The sequence below is a fragment of the Sciurus carolinensis genome, chromosome X, assembly GCF_902686445.1.
Source record: "Sciurus carolinensis chromosome X, mSciCar1.2, whole genome shotgun sequence".
NCBI classification, from domain to species: domain Eukaryota; kingdom Metazoa; phylum Chordata; class Mammalia; order Rodentia; family Sciuridae; genus Sciurus; species Sciurus carolinensis.
In genome coordinates, this window is record NC_062232.1 from 69,362,188 (window position 1) to 69,380,605 (window position 18,418).

Sequence of the window (18,418 nt, forward strand, 5' to 3'; positions counted from 1 at the left end):
AAAAGAATGATCATAAATCCTTTTTCTTAACACGCGCTCCCCGAGTCTTGAGGGCCTCCTTGAGACCCGTCAGAAACAAATCATGTGACGAAACTGCTTGTCCCATGGTGTGTCACTCACCTTGCGCTGGCCTCACTCTCTTCCTGGATCTGACTCCCAGTTGCGTTTACCGAGGTGATCCCGAATCCCGCTTGGCCAAGGCTTCCCCGGAGGGCGGCGTTCGCTTCTCAGACAAAGGCTCGAGTCAACCACGTTGGGCGCCAACTGTCCTGGCCCGCGGGACATCAACGCAGGACAGCAAACCTAGGAGAGAAGGAATGAAGGGACAAGAGACACAGGGAGTGACAGCAAGACAGGAATTCTGATCAAGCTGCAAATTTTTATTGTTCTCACGGGTATTTATGCTGAGGGAATGAAGAGTATGACGAGGTGCAGGCTGATTGGCTGTGTTCTTCTATTGGGCTCCTGATAGGGTGCAAGTTCGCGCTGGCGGGAAGGTGAGGTTCGCGCCGGTGGGAAGGTGAAGTCCCGGAAGAGAAGCCGTGGGCGCCATAGGCGCCATACTGTCAGAATTATCAGCCAGGAGTGGGGGAGGGGCGCTGCTGCTCTTTGTAAAGGTCAGAATGTTCTCAGAATGAGAACTTCTTGGTCCCTGACATTCACTGTCTGCTTGGGGTTGTCCTCAGGAAATGTTTCTGTAGAGTCCCGGGTCTAAAATGATTTGTGTCTACTGGCAACTCTGGGATGTATGGCTGTGCATTGCTAGGGCACAGGACCTTCTTTCCTGGTTGCTGTGGTTACCACAACAGCTACTGGTGCTTGTTAGCAAGTCCAGAGGCCCAAGTCTATAGGCTTTGTGGGCACTGCATCTGCTAGCCATTTCTGTTGGGTGCAGGAGTGCACACAGCTCAGGGTTGTTGACAACTGTTGTGGATTACTGAATCCCTTCACTGGGGTTCCTTGGTAGTGGCTATGTCTAAGCACTTAGCAGTGTGCTGTCTGGTAGTGTGTGACTTGTGAATGCATGCTCTCTCTGGATGGTTTGGGCAGAGAAGCCTCCCTGCTCATTGCTGCAAATCACTTGGTTTTACACCTTACCTTCACTGGGGGTAGTGTGTCCATTGACCTGTATTCACCTGAGTTCTGTTAGCCCAGCAGATGTGAGGAGCAATGGTTTGGGGTTGTCACTCCCTGGTAGTGACTTGTTCTTGGGTTAGTTTATCCCTACTCCCTTATCTGCAGTTTGGGGAAGGGGTTTCTATAATTTTTTTTTTTTTTTTTTTACATCAAATAGGTAATTTTCGTTGTTTCCAAAGGCCACAGTGACCTCTCTTACCTGTTCTGTTCCCCCGGAGAGGCAGTGCCACCTCAATGTTGCTGTCTGCCTCCCACCACCCATTAATCTTTACATTCAGAATAGCTCCCAGGATGACAGTTCTGAGAGAGGCACTGAGTCTTTATTGGGGAGAATGCCCACCCACTTCCCTCACTGCAGACAGTAGATGCAGTCAGTGTCGGGTAAGATGGCAGGTTCAGCTGATACTTCTTTTCCAGAGCAGGTGGTACAAAACGACCTCCCAAGTAATGGTAGCGACCAGTGAACTGGGTAGCAGACTTTTTAGGTGCTGTCCGAGAGATGAACAAGTCTGGTTGGATACCTCCAGAATTTCCCTTCTCCACATCCCATCCTGAGGGAATGTTGATGCTGGCAATTGGCACAGTGAGTCCACTCAGGACACTCAGGATGCTGTGGAATGGCTCCCGAACATCCCTTGAAGCTGAAGCCAAAGATGACATCCACCACCAACTCATACAGCTCATCAATCATCATGGGCTCTGGGGGCATTTCACCAAGTAAAGGGATGTCCATTTTCTGACGCTGAGTCACCAGCACAGTGAAAAGTGGTTTGTTGGGACTTTTGGGGTAATAGATGGTTGGCTGGTAGACGAAAAGTTTGAGATGTCTAGCACAAACCAAACCATCTCTTCCGTTATTCCTGGGGCCACAGATGACCACGACAGTAGAGGTGCTCCTGGTCATGGACATTGGGGGATATGCCTTGGCAATGGCTGTGGTGCAGCTCAGCCCAGCCAGCTTCATAAGTTGGTCCACGCTGAACTGGTACTCCTGGTCCATGGCCTGGGCCTCCTTCCGGCTTGGGTATTTCACTGCTGTGCTTGCCATGACCTGTGAGTACGGGCACCCACCAGAGCTCAGACGCTCTGTTCCCCACCAGGTGGGTCCAGCGCCGCAAGTGCCGGCCTGACTCTTGATTCCGGGAAGGCGCGAACCGGCAATCAGCAGCCCAAACCCCAGCAGTGCCCGCAGCCCCGACATCCAGCTCTCAGGGCGCGCCTCCGACCCCAGGTTTGTATAATCTTCAGCTAGTAGTGATTCTTCTACAAGGCACTTCTACAGGTATTACTGAGACAACCCACTTCAGAGGTGTTTCCTGTGGTTTTATTTGTTCTTAGCTTTAGATGGAGAGAGACTATATAGATTTAATTTCTTCTCAGGAAGGTGCCTAGATGTGGTTACCACAAAATTGCTGCTCTGTCCAGCATAGCTTTCTGTCAACAATTTGTGTTGAATTGTACAGTTTTCTTCAATATTTTTACAGCTCCTACCCAGTTTTTTTTTTTTTTCTTTTGTTAATGTGTTATAGCTAAACAAAATAGTTGGGTTTGTTTTGACAAAATCATACATGCATGGAATTTTCTTTATTGCATTTCAATCTCCTCTCCCCTTTCCATTTCCCTCCCCTCCTCCATCCCTTTATTCTCTTTCCTGTACTCTGCTAGTCTCCCTTTCATTCACTTTTAACTTGGTCTATATTTCTTTCCAACTGTTGTTAAGGAAGTTAGCTTGTGGGGGTTATTTCTCCCTCTTTATTCCTTTGTTCCCCCTCACCCCAGTCCTATTCAGGATATGGCTCAGGGTCAGGGAGTTCTTTCCTTATTTTCTGCTCCAGTAGCCAAATTTCAAGTCCCTCCAAGTCTCAAACTGTCCAATATTGAGTTTTTGAGTATTCACTCTGCCACTCACTTCTCTGGTCAGCTGTTCTTTCACTGCTTTGATTCTGGGCTGCATAGCCATCAGGGGTTGCTGCTTAGGCCCACTCTGCCATTGTTTCATTTCCAGAGATTTTCTTCTTACTGAATATAAAGAATATACACATTCAAAAGTACAGAGGAGCAGAAACACATAGACACAAACACTGATTTATTTATATTGCTTAAACATGTAACAAGTCACATGTTTTGCTCAAATAAATTGTTCAAAAACATGTCTTGGCATACAAGTTCAAAAGGCAAGAGACAAAAATACATTCTATCTATTTTATGAACTATATGAAATTGTGATTTCTATAGGATAAGGATAGAATATTGATAATTTATATGATTCAATTTAATATAAACCAGCAATTTTTTCCTATCAATTGTGCATTGGATTTACCACTTTCATAGGAATATTTAGTCACATTTCATCAGATTATGTAATTTTAGTAGAGCATCATAATAATTAGGATAACAAAGTCTTCCAGAAACTTACTGCTCTCATATGCTAAAGCTCTTTTGTCAGCCAGTTGTGGTGACACATGCCTGTAATTCCAGCAGTTCCGTAAGCTGAGGAAGGAGGATGGTAAGTTCAAAACCAGCCTCAGCAACAATGAGTACCAAACTAACTAACTAACTAACTAAATACATTAATAAAGCTTTTTCTTCAATAAAGAGTATTAATTATGAGGCAGATTTTCTATCATGTCCTAATCACTTACATCCTCCTTCCATTCAATATCTCTGATTGAAGGTCAGAAGAAATTTCTAAATGCCTGTGTCTGTTCAAATCTATGGTTTCTCAAATTCTAATGCTTTTTAGACTTGTTGTTTTCTAAAATAAAACCCATGAATATAGCAAGAATATTAAGAAGTTTACTCAAATATAACATTTCTTTCATTTATTTAAATAAAATGTAGTATTTTGTTTATTTGTATTTGAAAAGTATAAGATTGGGACCCTAGAATTAGTAGCCTTCCAGACCAGTAAACCAGAATTTTTCCTACTCTTCATTCTGCTGATCTGTGAATGACCAGGAGTTCAAGTGACTTTGCAAGTAATACTATAAAAAAGCTAACTTTGAATTAACCAGGATAATTTATTTGGTTTATGTGAAGGAATGTCAGTACTCCAGCTTGGTATGGCAGTTTTTTGTTCATAAGAGACACAGACTACTTCTAGTTCTCTGTTCACTCTTTTACAGAGTTACCACTGTTTTCATTGTAAGAAATGTTTGTTACAACTCCTACTATAAAAAGGCAGCATGACAAATGGCATAAATTTGAAAATGTCACTCAATCCTCTTAATCTCTTTAAAGAAGACTTTTGAGAAATGTCAATTAAGATTTTCAATAGACCAGCAACTCTATGGATGGCCATCAATGGATGCAAAGGTGTATGTTAAATATAGCAAAATACCCAGGATATCAGGTGCCAAGTAAAACACTAGGATTCTATTACTGCAGAAGGAATAGTGAATGGTTAACAAAGGTAACCATTCCTCTTCTATTAAAACCATCTTTAGAATATAACAGTTAATAGTAAAAAAAATTACATTTCACCAGGTTTTACTAGCATCACTATCCAAAACTGGTGAAATACAGAAATAAGAAAAGCAGCTATTTGTCAATATATTCTTACTGACTGCTGAGCTAAAATTCCTTACAAGTTATTTTCTTTACATGTGCAAAACAAAATGTCAACATTGAAAAGTAATGTTGAAAAATATTGATTTAAAAAATGAACTTATAACACAATGACAGCTTTCAATAATGCTTGGTTTACTCTGAAGAAATAAAACAGTGAAGCTCAAGTCATCAAGATGATTTGAGCTTAATTTAAAAACCTGCCTTGTCCATGTGATTCTGCCGTCTTGATGACTTAAGCTTAATTTAAAAATGCTATATTTCTTTGAGGTTTTATTAAATGTACATAAATTTAAAGATAGTAAATGTACCATGTAATTTATATTAGTGATGTTTATTAGAAATGCTACACTTTCTCTGACATTTCAAAATAATCTAGGTTTTCACATAAAACTGGTAAAATCAAAAGTTAAATGTTAGCATAATAGAAGAAAGCTAGAAATATGATGTGCTTATTTTGATGGGGGCAGAAGGATATTCTTACATGGTACACCGAATGTTTTCCATTTGTAGCATTAACTTACGTGAAACACAAGCATTAATAAAATTGGTAAAATATAACTGCAACTTACACCCATGACAAAAAGAATAATTTTAGATGGCATTTGTATATTATAAACTAATTTTTTAAAATTTGTGATTATAAGAATTTTGAAAAATAGAATGTTATAATTTATCTCTTAAATATACCCTCAAGGTGCATTTAGTAATTGTTTGGTCTGCAGCTGTTAGTGCTATTTGATGGTGGTGGAATATTTAAGATATCGGACCTAATGGAAGAAAGATAGGTCATTGTGGGCATGTTCTTTAAGTTGATATTGATATCCTGCTCCCTTCCTCTTTTTCTGTTTTTGCTTCCAGAACCACTAAATGTGTAGATTTCCTTGTCCATGTGATTCTGCTATGATATACTGCCCTAACACATGAACAAAAGCAGTGTTTCTAGAAAGCCATTGACTAAAACCTTTGAAACTCCTAGTCTCATAAAACTTTGCTCTTTTATCCCTTTTGTTACAGTGACAGAAATCTAACACAGAGAGAGTAAAGTTTAAAAGTCATTCCAACACTTATGTTACCTAAGTTTTTATAAGCCTCCTCCTTTGTATTATGTGTTAATGCTTCAATTTCTGTAGTTAAATTAACAAAATATTCAGATCTTTACATTTTTTTATCTTCATATATTGTGATCACTGCCTTCAAAACACCTTTCCAATCTTACTTACTTAATATGTCCTCTCTCCAAATTATCTATATTGATAAGAAAAAACAGAATTGAATGGAAGTATATGCCAGCATGCCTGTTAGAGTCTAGAGTACATAAGGTGACAGAGTGGTTTAATATATCTTCATCCTTGGTTTACATTCTGAAGAGATAAATCAAACACCAAAACAATACTGCAATATGATAAATATTACTATACATGTTATAATATGATATATGGTATTATATTACATTTTGTGGGCTCTGATAAGAAAGAACACACATAAAAAAGGACTGATGGATAATGGAGGCAGAAAAATAGAAACTCCAAGAATTAAAAGTGAATGCTAGGGTTTTCAAGATGGTGGACTAGAGGGTGGCTGCATTTCATGTTGCTCCAGGACTCAGGATTCAAGAAGAGGAGATATTGAGAGACTTTGGACCAACTCAAAGCCGCTGGGTGAGTCTCTCCTGTTGGGGAGGCGTCCCAGATGGTGCAGTAGTCCCGGAACGCAGGGAATTTGTGAAGTAGAGTCGCCCGGCGAGACACCACTCCTCCCGCTGGAGCAGTGAACACGGACAACTGGGAGCATCGTAGAGGAGGCTGCTCCGCAAAACGATTGGACTCAGAGTGACCACACGGGGGCTCCAGGTGGTTGCTTGAAGGAGGAGGCGCATAGCGGGTTAGGTCGCTTGGACTCGGAGCGACTGCACCAGGGCTCAAGGTGGCTGCTCGGAGGAGGGGCTGCACAGTCAGATGATTAGGTGCAGAGCAGGGTCCCAGGACCTAGGAGCTTCTTGGTGGAAAAGGCGCACAGAGATAAGCTAAGGGGCGGAGTGAAGGTTCCAGGACTGCGGGCAGCTTCTCTGAGGAGGGGCAGCCTAAGGAGACTCTTTGGTGCAGGGTGAGGCTCCCAGGCCCAGGAGGTAGGTCCAGGCCCCTGGGAACGTTGCAGAGGAAGGCTGCCCAGACAGGCGGTCGTTGTGGATTGAGGGGAACCTCTAGGAGGGGAACTGACCAGCGAGACCTCCCCACCGGGTGTGCCTTCCCCGCCAGGTGACGTTTTCCCACAAGGAGGGTAAAACAAGAGACAGAGGCCCAAACAGGCCTTGCCACAGTCCACAGCCTAGTTCCCCTTTGGATGACCATTGGTCAACAAGTAGAGGCACCTCTGCCCACTAGCAGCGAATATACCCCACCTGAGGGTCACTACCCCTAGAGAGGCAGCTTCCTTGGGGAGCACTGCATTATCAACTTCCTCCAAGACTTCAGGCTACTGAAGGATAAGAGGGGATATACTAGAAATCTTCAGGGACATTATAAGTCAATAGAGGAAATCTGCAATATCTCAGCAGTCCACTGATACCTGAAAAATATGAGAAAACAAGGGAAGAAAATGCCCCAAACAAATCTAGATATTACATTAATAAAATCCAATGACAGCATGACAGAAGAAATGACGGAAAGGGAGTTCAGAATGTATATAATTAAAATGATCAGGGAAGCAAACGATGAGATGAAAGAGCAAATGCAGGCACTGAAGGATGAGATGAAAGAGCAAATGCAGGCATTGAATGATCGCACCAATCGACAGTTAAAAGAGCAAATACAGGAAGCAAAAGATCATTTCAATAAAGAGTTAGAGATATTGAAAAAAAAAAAACCAAAGGGAAATCCTTGAAATGAAGGAAACAATAAACCAAATTAAGAACTCCATAGAAAGCATAACCAATAGGATAGAACACCTGGAAGACAGAACCTCAGATATTGAAGAAAAATATTTAACCTTGATAACAAAGTTGACCAGAGAAGATGGTAAGAAATCATGAACAGAATCTCCAAGAACTATGGGATATCATGAAAAGGCCAAATTTAAGAATTATTGGGATTGAGGAAGGCTTAGAGAAACAAACCAAAGGAATGAACAATCTATTCAATGAAATAATATCAGAAAATTTCCCAAATCTGAAGAATGAAATGGAAAATCAAGTCCAAGAGGCTTATAGGACTCCAAATACACAAAATTACAACAGACCCACACCAAGGCACATTATAATGAAAATACCTAACACAAAATAAAGACAGAATTTTAAAGGCTGTGAGAGAAAAGAACCAAATTACATTCAGGGGGAAACCAATACGGATATCAGCAGATTTTTCAATCCAGACCCTAAAAGCTAGAAGGGCCTGGAACAACATTTTTCAAGCTCTGAAAGAAAATGGATGCCAACCAAGAATCTTATACCCAGCAAAACTTACCTTCAAATTTGACGATGAAACAAGATTCTTCCATGATAAACAAAAGCTAAAAGAATTTACAAAAAGAAAGCCAGCATTACAGAACATTCTCAGCAAAATATTCCATGAGGAAGAGATGAAAAACAAAGAAGCAAATCAGCAAAGGGAGGAATTATCCTAAAGGAACTGTCAAATAAAGGAGGAACCAAGTCATGTCAAAAAAAAAAAATAAATAAAATAAATGACTCAAATGACTGGGAATACAAATCATATCTCAATAATAACCCTGAATATTAATGGCCTGAACTCATCAATCAAAACACACAGACTGGTAGATTGGATTAAAAACAAAGAGCCAACAATATGTTGCCTGCAAGAGACTCATCTCATAGAAAGAGATACCCATAGACTAAAGGTGAAAGGATGGGGAAAAACATACCATGAACATGGACTCAGCAAAAAAGCTGGAGTATCCATCCTCATTTCAGATAATGTGGACTTCAAGCCAGTTAGTCAGAAGGGATAAAGAAGGACATTTCATACTGCTTAAGGGAAGCATAAATCAGCAAGACATAACAATCGTAAATATCTATGCCCCAAACAGTGGCTCATCCATCTATGTCAAACAAATCCTTCTCAATTTCAGAAACCAAATAGACCATAACACAATAATACTGGGTGATTTTAACGCACCTCTCTCACCACTGGAGAGATCTTCAAAACGGCATGGTATTGGTACCAAAATAGACAGGTAGATCAATGGTACAGAATAGAGGACACGGATACAAACCCAAATAAATACAATTTCTCATACTAGACAAAGGGACCAAAAATATGCAATGGAGAAAAGATATCCTCTTCAACAAATGGTGCTGGGAAAATTGGAAATCCATATGCAACAGAATGAAACTAAACCCATATCTCTCACCGTGCACAAAACTAAACTCAAAATGGATTAAGGACCTTGGAATCAGACCAGATACCCTGCAGATTATAGAAGAAAAAGTAGGTTCAGATCTTCAACATGTCGGCTTAGGACTAGAATTCCTCAACAGGATTCCCATAGCACAAGAAATAAAAGCAAGAATCAATAACTGGGATAGATTCAAATTAAAACGCTTTCTCTCAGCAAAGGAAACTATCAGCAATGCGAAGAAAGAGCCTACAGAGTGGGAGAAAATCTTTGCCAATCATACTTCAGATAGAACACTAATCTCCAGAATCTATAAAGAACTCAAAAAACTCTACACCAAGAATACAAATAACCCAGTCGACAAATGGGCTAAGGAAATGAACAGACACTTCACAGAAGAAGATCTACAAGCAATCAACAAACATATGAAAAAATGTTCAACATCTCTAGTAATAAGAGAAATGCAAATCAAAACCACCCTAAGATTCCATCTCACCCCAATTAAAATGGCGATTATCAAGAATAGAAGCAACAATAGGTGTTGGCGAGGATGTGGGGAGAAAGGTACACTCATACATTGCTGGTGGGGCTGCAAATTAGTGCAGTCACTCTGGAAAGCAGTGTGGAGATTCCTTAGAAAACTTGGAAAGGAAGCACCATTTGACCCAGCTCTCCCACTCCTTGGCCTATACCCAAAGGACTTAAAATCAGCATACTACAGAGATACAGCCACATCAATGTTCCTGGGTGCTCAATTCACAATAGCCAGATTGTGGAACCAACCTAGATGTCCTTCAATTGATGAATGGATAAAGAAACTGTGGTATATATATATATACAATGGAATATTACTCAGCCATAAAGAATGATAAAATTATGGCATTTGCAGGCAAATGGATGAAATTGGAGAATATCATATAAGTGAGATAAGCCAATCTCAAAAAACCAAAGGACAAATGATCTTGCTGATAAGTGGATGATGACACATAATGGGGGGTGGGAGGGGTTAGTGTTAGGGTTAGAGTTAGGGTTAGGGAGGGGGGCAATAATGGAGGAAGGAAGGACTGTATAGAGGGAAAGGAGGGGTGGGAGGGATGGGGGGAAGGGAAAAAATAACAAAATGAATCAAACAACATTACCCTATGTAAATTTATGATTACACAAATGGTATGCCTTTACGCCATGTACAGACAGAGAAACAACATGTATCCCATTGTTTACAATTAAAAAAAAAAAAAAGTGAATGCTAGAAGCCGGCACTGTGGCACACGCATATTTGTAAACCCAGTGGCTTAGGAGGCTGAGGCAGGAGGATTTTGTGTTCAAAGCCAGTCTCAGTAAAAGCGAGGTGCTAAGCAACTCAGTGAGACCCTGTCTTTAAATAAAATACAAAATAGGGCTGGAGCTGTGGCTCAGAGGTCATGTCCCTGAGTTCAATCCCCGTACCCAAAAAAAGTGAGTGCTAGAAATAATTTTTAAGAAATCATGTAACAGAAGTAAAAATTGCCTTGATTTTCTCATCTGCAGACTAAAGAGAATTGAAGAAGAAGACCATTGAATGTGAAGATATTTCAATGTGTAGTCCCCAAACTAAAATGCAAAGGGAAAAAAGAATTAAAAGGAATACATTATTCAAGATCTGTGGGACAATTATGAAAAGTACAACATTTGCTTAATTTGAATATAAGAAGAGAAGAATAAAGAGATGGAAAATATTTGATGTTATATAATTAAGAGTTTTCCATATTAAATGACTAGGTCTTGGTGTGTATTTCAGTGCTTACCTAACATGTACATGGTCCTGGGTGTGATCCCCAACACTGCAAAAAATAGAACTAATAATATATCAATGAACAGACTTGGGAAGCTCAGAAGACACTAACCAGGAAAAATTCTAGAAATCCACAATTGGGTGTATCATATTCAAAATTAATAAAATCAAAGGAAGTAAAATAATGCATCAAAGAATCCCCCAAATAAAACTGTCTTACCTGGAGAGAATCAAAGATGAGAATTATATCAGAATTCTCATCAGAAATCATACATACAAGATGGAAATACAATGAAATACATAGTATTAAAGAGAAAAATCTATAGTTCTATAACCAACAAAAGTGTCCCTCAAAATGTGTAAAGGAATACTTTCTCAAATAAATCAAAACTGAGGGAATTTGTGACAAGTAGACCTGCCTTCAAGGAATGTTAAGTTCTTCAGGAAGTAAAAACATCCTTACTTATTCATTCTATGGGATTAGCACTACCCTATTACCAATGCCAGAAAAAATATATCACTAAAAATTTTAAAAGATCAATATTCCTTAAAGTTGTAAATGCAAAAATCTTCATCAAAATTCTAATAGACTATTTCCATCAGTATCCTAAAAGGATTATACACTGTTATCCAAGTGGAATTTTTTTCCAGGAATACAATATTGGAAGCAGAAATGCATATTAATTGATATAATTTATCACATTAATAGAATAAATGGGAAAAGATAATGATCATTTCAGTTGAACAGAAAAAAAGCATTTGACAAAATCCAGCATGCTTTCTTGATTAAACCAACCAACAATAACAACAACAACAACAAAAAAGAAATGACCAAACAAAAACCAAATAACCTCTATAGATAAAGAAAATAAAGATTTTTTTCCAACATGATAAAAACATATGGAAAACACATACCTAAAATCATAGTGGTGAAATACTGAAAGACCTTCCCTCCATAATGGAGATCAGGGACAAGAGCATCTGCTTTCACTACTACTACTCAACATTGCATTGGAAATTTTATCCACAGCAATTAGAAAAGAAAAAGACATACAAATTGAAAAGGAATAAGGAAAACTACGTCCCAAAGTACATAGACATGATCTTATACATAGAAAAATTTGAAGAAAACAAACACATACAACTATTAGAAAAAAAGTGAATTTAGCCAAATTGCAAGATGATTCTCTGGGTTCTTAGGCTGACATGGTCTCCATTACCTGATCAAACGATAATGGTTCTACTATCCTGGTACATAGGAATGTAACATTATTATAGTTGGGTGAAATATGATAGGACTCATGTTTCTCACATGTTGAGAGGGAATTTATAAATGAACAAGAGTAGGTAGAATGAACCATGTAGTAATATATTCAAGTTGAGGACATCAGTAATAACTCATTTTAATGTGCTTATATATAACAATATTGTAGATATGTATTACATGACTTAGGGCACACAGAAATAAATATTTCTGAGTCTTTATTGATATAAACCAAATGAGTAAGTTAATGAGGGAAAAATGGCAAATTCCATTTTAGAAGAATTTCAATTTAATTACACAGATGCTCCATCTTAAAATAGGACAGGACAACTCATTCCTTAAAGATAGGTTTTTCGTAATGATTTTCTTCTAAGGAATACCATATGCAAAAGGGAAAAGTAACTTTATAGTGGAAAATTCTGACAAACACTAAATTAGTCATATTATCATGTTGAAAAATCAGTAATTGCTGGGAATGGTGACACATGCCTGTAATCCCAGCGACTTGGGAGGCTGAAGCAGGAGGATCCCAAGTTCAAAGCTAGCCTCAGAAACTTAGGGAGACCAGCAATTTAGTAAGACCCTGTCTCGAAATGAAAAATACAAAGGGCTTGAATGTGGCTCAGTGGTTAAGTGTTCTTGGGTTTAATTGCTTCTTTTTTACAAAAAAAATATTCAATAGTCACGTAAACAATGTATCTTTAAGAAAATCACACTTCCCCTTTGTGTTAGTTCTCCAACAATCACATAATGCCAGTCTAATCATGAAAAAAACCAGACAACTTGCTAGAGAGAGGCATTTACAGTTAAACTGAACAGTATTCCTCAAAACTGTCAAGGTCATCAAAAATGAGGGAAGTCTATGAAAACATAATAGCCAAGAGGAGCCTTGGATGCATTCTGGAACATAAACATAATAGTCTATTTAAAAAGCTAAGGGAATCAGCAAAATATATAGTTTGGTTGATTATAAAATTAAAAATGTGTACTGTTTGAAAGTACACTAGCAAATTTTAATAGTTGCTGCAGCTGACTGATCAGTATAACTGGTATACTAAGTGGTCTCTCTACTTTTGTGTACATATGAGAAATTTATAATAACGTTTTAATGTTATGATTTTAATCCCCACACAAACTCACTTAGAAGTTTAACAATTCCTGAGTAGTTTTCCCTTTAGATTTTACCATCTTTATTGAGATAAAAATCATATACTACACAATTCACCCATTCAAAATGTAAAATTCAATGTTTGTTAATTTTTGAATTTGTGTTTTATACCATATGGACAGGGTTGTGTCACTATCAACACAGTGAACTTTAGAATACCTTCCCTTCTATAAAAGAAAACCAATACTTATTAGCAGTAACTTTCAATTCCTCCCAATCTCCTCATCCCTACGAAACCATTAATCTTCTCTTTCTCTCTCCTCTAATTTACACACACACATTTCCAATATTCTTTGAATATTTCAAATAAATAGAATCAAACAACATGTGGTATTTTGTAATTGATTTGTGCCAGTACACATAACATTTTCCAAGCTTATGTCATCAATATAATCTATAAGGACTTCATTCTTTTTTGCGCCATACAATATCAAATTGTATGAGTATATAAAAAGTTATTTACCTTTTCATCGGTTGACAGAGTTTGGAAAGTTTAAACTTTTGACAAAGTTTAAACTATAAACAATGTTAATGTTTTGGGAGGGCTTGGAGGGGACTGAACTCAGGAACTTCCACATGTTAATGAAATACTCTACCACTCATTACATCCCTAGCTCTTTAATCCATTGGTTTATACCTCTCTTTTCTTTTATAAACAACTTTATTGGAAAATAATACAAATGCCATCAATTTAACATTTAAAGACACAGTGCAATTCTCTTCTTTAATCATAGAGTTGTGCAACCATCACCACAAAAATTTTAGACCATATTCATCAAGCCAACAAAGAGATGACAAATCCCACACCAGTTAGCACTCAATTTTTGTTTCTTCCAAAGGTCACAGGCCTATGCAACTACAAATCTAATTCGCCTCTATAGATTTTTCTATTCTGGACATTTCACATAAACAGAAATATATAGTACATGATTTTTTATGATTAAATAATTTTACTTTGTATGGTGTTTTCATTTTTACTAAAATATATAAGGATATTAATCTCCTTATTTTTATTCATCTTGGAATTTGTTGAATTCCTTGTTTATATACATAAGTATTCCTCCACATTTTGGGAAACTTAAACCATTATTTCTTTGAAACATTTCAGCTTCATCTTGTCTTCTCTTTTAACGGCAGTCCCATTAAACTCATTGTTATGGTTTATATATGAGGTGTCCCCTAAAACTTCATGTGTACACAGTACAAAAAGTTTAGAGGTAAAATGATCAGGTCATGAAAGCTTTAGCCTAATCAATGCATCAGTCCATTGATATGGATCAACTTGACAGTAACTGTAGGTAGATAGAGTTGTAGGTGGGTGATAAGTCAATCAGGACATGACTTTAGGTTTATATTTTGTCCCTTGTAAGTGGAGCTCTTCTGCTTCCCAGTGACTAGTCCTAAGTTACTTTCCTCTGTCACACCTTCCATTGACAATGTTCTGTCTCACCTTGGGTCAGATATCTATGGATGGAGAGTTCTGAAACCATGCGTCAAATACACTTTTCTTCCTCTCATTGTTCTGTCAGGTATTTTGGTCACAGTGATTAAAAAAAAAAAAAAAAAAAAAAAACAATTCACTAAAACATCTATTTTTATGGTTGGGATTTTAAAATGCCCCCAGTGGTGCACGTATTGATCACATATTGATGAATTTGTTCTTAAAAGAGCAGCGTTCAGAGTTGTGGATTTTGGAAGGGATTGGATCATAAAGGCCCTAACCTCATGAGTGGATTAATTCATCCATTGATTCATTACTTAATGTGCTATTGGGAGGTGGTTGAAACTTTAGGAGGTAGGACCAAGTTGATGGAAGTAGATTATTGGGGGCATCCTCTTGAAGGATATATTTTGTTTTCAGCACTCCTTCTCCTCTCTCTGCTTCCTGGTCACCTTTCCTTCTCCTTCTTGCCTCCTCCTCCTTCTCCTTATTCTTTTCTCTCTCTTTCTCTTTCTCCTTCCTGATCACCATGAGATGAGTTGGTTTGCTCCACCATATATTCTCCACCAAAAATAATGGGCCCAAATGACCATTGACTCAAACTTCTGAAACTATGAACCAAAATAAATCTTTCCTATTTTTAAGGGCTTTTTTTTTTTTTTTCTCAGCTCTTATCACAATGACAAAAGCTGAATAACAGAAACTGGGTGCCCTAAATGGAACCATGATTGTGATATATTGAACAATATGGTTTAGAAGCTTTTGGAATTGGTTTATAGAAGTTTGGAAAAGTTTAGAGAAAACAGATTAAGAGAAACCTTAGAATGCTGAAAACCAGATTGTAGAAAATAAATGCTGTGCATATGAAGTTTCAGTTAGAAATGAGGAGTTTACTGGGAATTGGACTAGAGGCCATTCATACTACATCCTGGCAAAGAACTTGCCTTCATTTTGTCTATGTCCTGAGACTTTTCAGAGACTGTGCTTAAAGGGAATAGCCTAATTAATCTGGTAGAGAAAACTTCAAAGCAGAATAGCATTCAGAATTGGCATGGGCATGTGCATTGGTGACTTCATTAAGTTGAATATATAGTGAGAACGGGGAACAAAAATCAAAAGGGAAAGATTTGAAAAACTTGCAGTTTGGCCAGAAAAAGATGTATTTAAATGGGACCAAGAAGGGCGTGTTTACTAAATAGATTAGTGTCATTAAAAAGAAGTCAAGTATCCAGCACTAGGACATTAGGAAAGAAGTCTTGAGGGCATTGTAGGAATTGACTAGAACCCCACCCACTGAAATTTCAATTAGATAAAAGTAAAAACTTGTTTGAAAGACTTTATTTTGAGAAGATAAGCCCTATACCCTTGTCACACAGGGATACCAAAGCAATTGTTTTCCTGATATGCTATGTGTGATCCCATTTTCAACTATTCAGTCAGTCAGAGGTCACTGAAGCCGTAGTCCAGGGGGGTCCCATTACTGCTCAAATCAGTGGTTGATCTGGACATTGCTCACAAGATGCTGGTTTCATAGGTGTCCTGGCCCGCAGGACATCAACGAGGACTGCGAACCTAAAAGAGAAGGAATTAAAGGGACAAGAGACGCAGGGAGTGACAGCAAGACAGGAATTCTGATCAAGCTGCAAATTTTTATTGTTCACACGGGTATTTATGCTGAGGGAATGAAGAGTATGACGAGGTGCAGGCTGGTTGGCTGCGTTCTTCTGCTGGGCTCCTGATAGGGTGCAAGTTCCCACCAGCAGGAAGGTGAGATCCCGGAAGAGAAGCAGGGACAGCGCCATAGGTGCCATTTTGTCAGAACTATCAGCCAGGAGTGGGGAAGGACGCTGCTGCTTATTGTAAAGGTCAGAACGTTCTCAGAATGAGAACTTTTTCTTGGTCCCTGACACTTAGGCACACAAAATTCAAGATTTGTAGGGTTGTGGTGTCTTCCACTGAGATTCCAAAGGGCAGTCAGAGTAGTTAGGCAGTATGTGATAGTGTCAGAGATTCTTGCTGCCTCCTGCATAGAAAAGGATCAGTAAACCGCAAGGGGGTGTAAACCAGCTGAGAAAAAATAATCAGAAATTATAAAAATAAAATAAGGACTCATTTATTAGTTGAAAGTGGGGGCAAGGTGTGTGACCACCTTTGATGGAGACTGGATCTGACAATAAAATGGAGTCTGAGCAGTCATTTATATGGGCAGGTACACCAGAGGGATTCAGTTTGAAGAACTTCTTCAGGAAATCAGGAAGAAGATGGGAAAAATAAGTTGTTTGGGGCTTAGCAGGTTGCATGCACCTCTTTTCTACCTCTGGGAAGCTGCGTTTGAATCTAGGGACGTCTGAGCCAAGGCAGGGTGTTGGTATAATCGGAGCAGTCTCAATCTGTGGAATTTCACTGGGAGTTCCCAGAAAAGCAACCCTCCTGCCTTGTGATGGCTCAAACAAATCTATGATTCATACACAACCTCCAACGAGCAATGTTGCGAAAAGCACTTGAGATGGTGGTGTGTGAAGCTATGAATATGAAGCTCAAGTTTCAAAAGAAATCCCAGGAAGTTAGAAATGCCAAGAATGTAGAACGTCTGCCAAGGAAAGTCACATACAACTAGTAAATCCAGTCCAAGTGAGTAGTTATGTGGGCTGTAGCCAGGAAGACCATAAAAGTGGGGCAGTCTAAGTCTTTTGGAGATCATATCCCAGGACAACTTGCTCCAGATGCCTGACATGGGACTAGAAGATGTAACATTTTCCTTGCTAAGATTCAGTTTTGCTTTGGTTCCATCTCTTTCTGTGACTCCATTGCCCCTTTGGGAATGGGAAATTTTTACCCTAGGCTTGTCTCACCATTCTGTTGGGAGTATTAAATTTGGTTTTCATTTTTTTTTTTTTTTTAATTTTACTTTTACAGGGGCTCACAAGTAAGAGTTGCCTTGAGTCTCTGAGAAGACTTTGTATTTGGATTTTTGACTAAGAATAGAACTGTTAAAATTTTTTGATACAAGATGAATTCATTTTGCATTGTGAGATGGGCATGAGCTTTTGGAGGCCCAGGGAGGAAAACTGTCTTTTGAAATGCATACGTTGAAAGTTTGGTCCCTAATGCAGCTGTGTTCAAAGGTAGGGCATTTGGGAGATGGTTGGATCATCAGGGCTCTGACCTCATGAGTGAATTAATTCATTGTGGACATATAGTTTTACAGGCTATTGGGAGGCAGTGAAAACTATAGGTGTTAAGGCTTAGGTGGAAGAACTTGGTCATGGTGGGGGGGGGGGCGGTCCTTGAACAGTATATTTTTGTCCCCAACCTCTTCTCTCTCCATTTTCTGGCCACCATGAGATGAGCGGATTTACTCCACCACACAATCCTCACCATGATGATCTGCTTCACCACAAACTCCAAAACAATGTAGTCAAATTATTGTTGAATGAAACTTTTGAAACCATGAGATAAAGTAAAACTTTTCCCCTTTTAACTTGTTTATATCAGGTATATTTTACAATGACTGCAAGCTAACACTTGTACATTGATACACTTGTACGAGTATCACATTTCTCTGAGAATATATTCAGTTTTCTTTATTCGTTTTTCTATCTTCATTTCAAATTAAACTATTACTGTTGATTTGTCTTCATGTTTGCTAATTCTTTCATTCATTGGTTTAGTTCTGCTCCTTAATATCACTAGAGAATTTTTCATTTCAGCTATTGT

The 18,418-nt window shown here is 38.5% G+C and overlaps 2 pseudogenes; one reads left to right on the top strand and one right to left on the bottom strand.

Annotated features, from left to right (window-relative positions):
- Nucleotides 1-1,486: 1,486 nt before the first annotated feature.
- LOC124971315 (NAD(P)H-hydrate epimerase-like) lies at nt 1,487-2,338 on the bottom strand (annotated as a pseudogene).
- A 14,848-nt stretch (nt 2,339-17,186) lies between these two features.
- The window catches only part of LOC124971534 (L-lactate dehydrogenase A chain-like), a 51,747-nt pseudogene continuing 50,515 nt past the window's right edge, over nt 17,187-18,418 (top strand).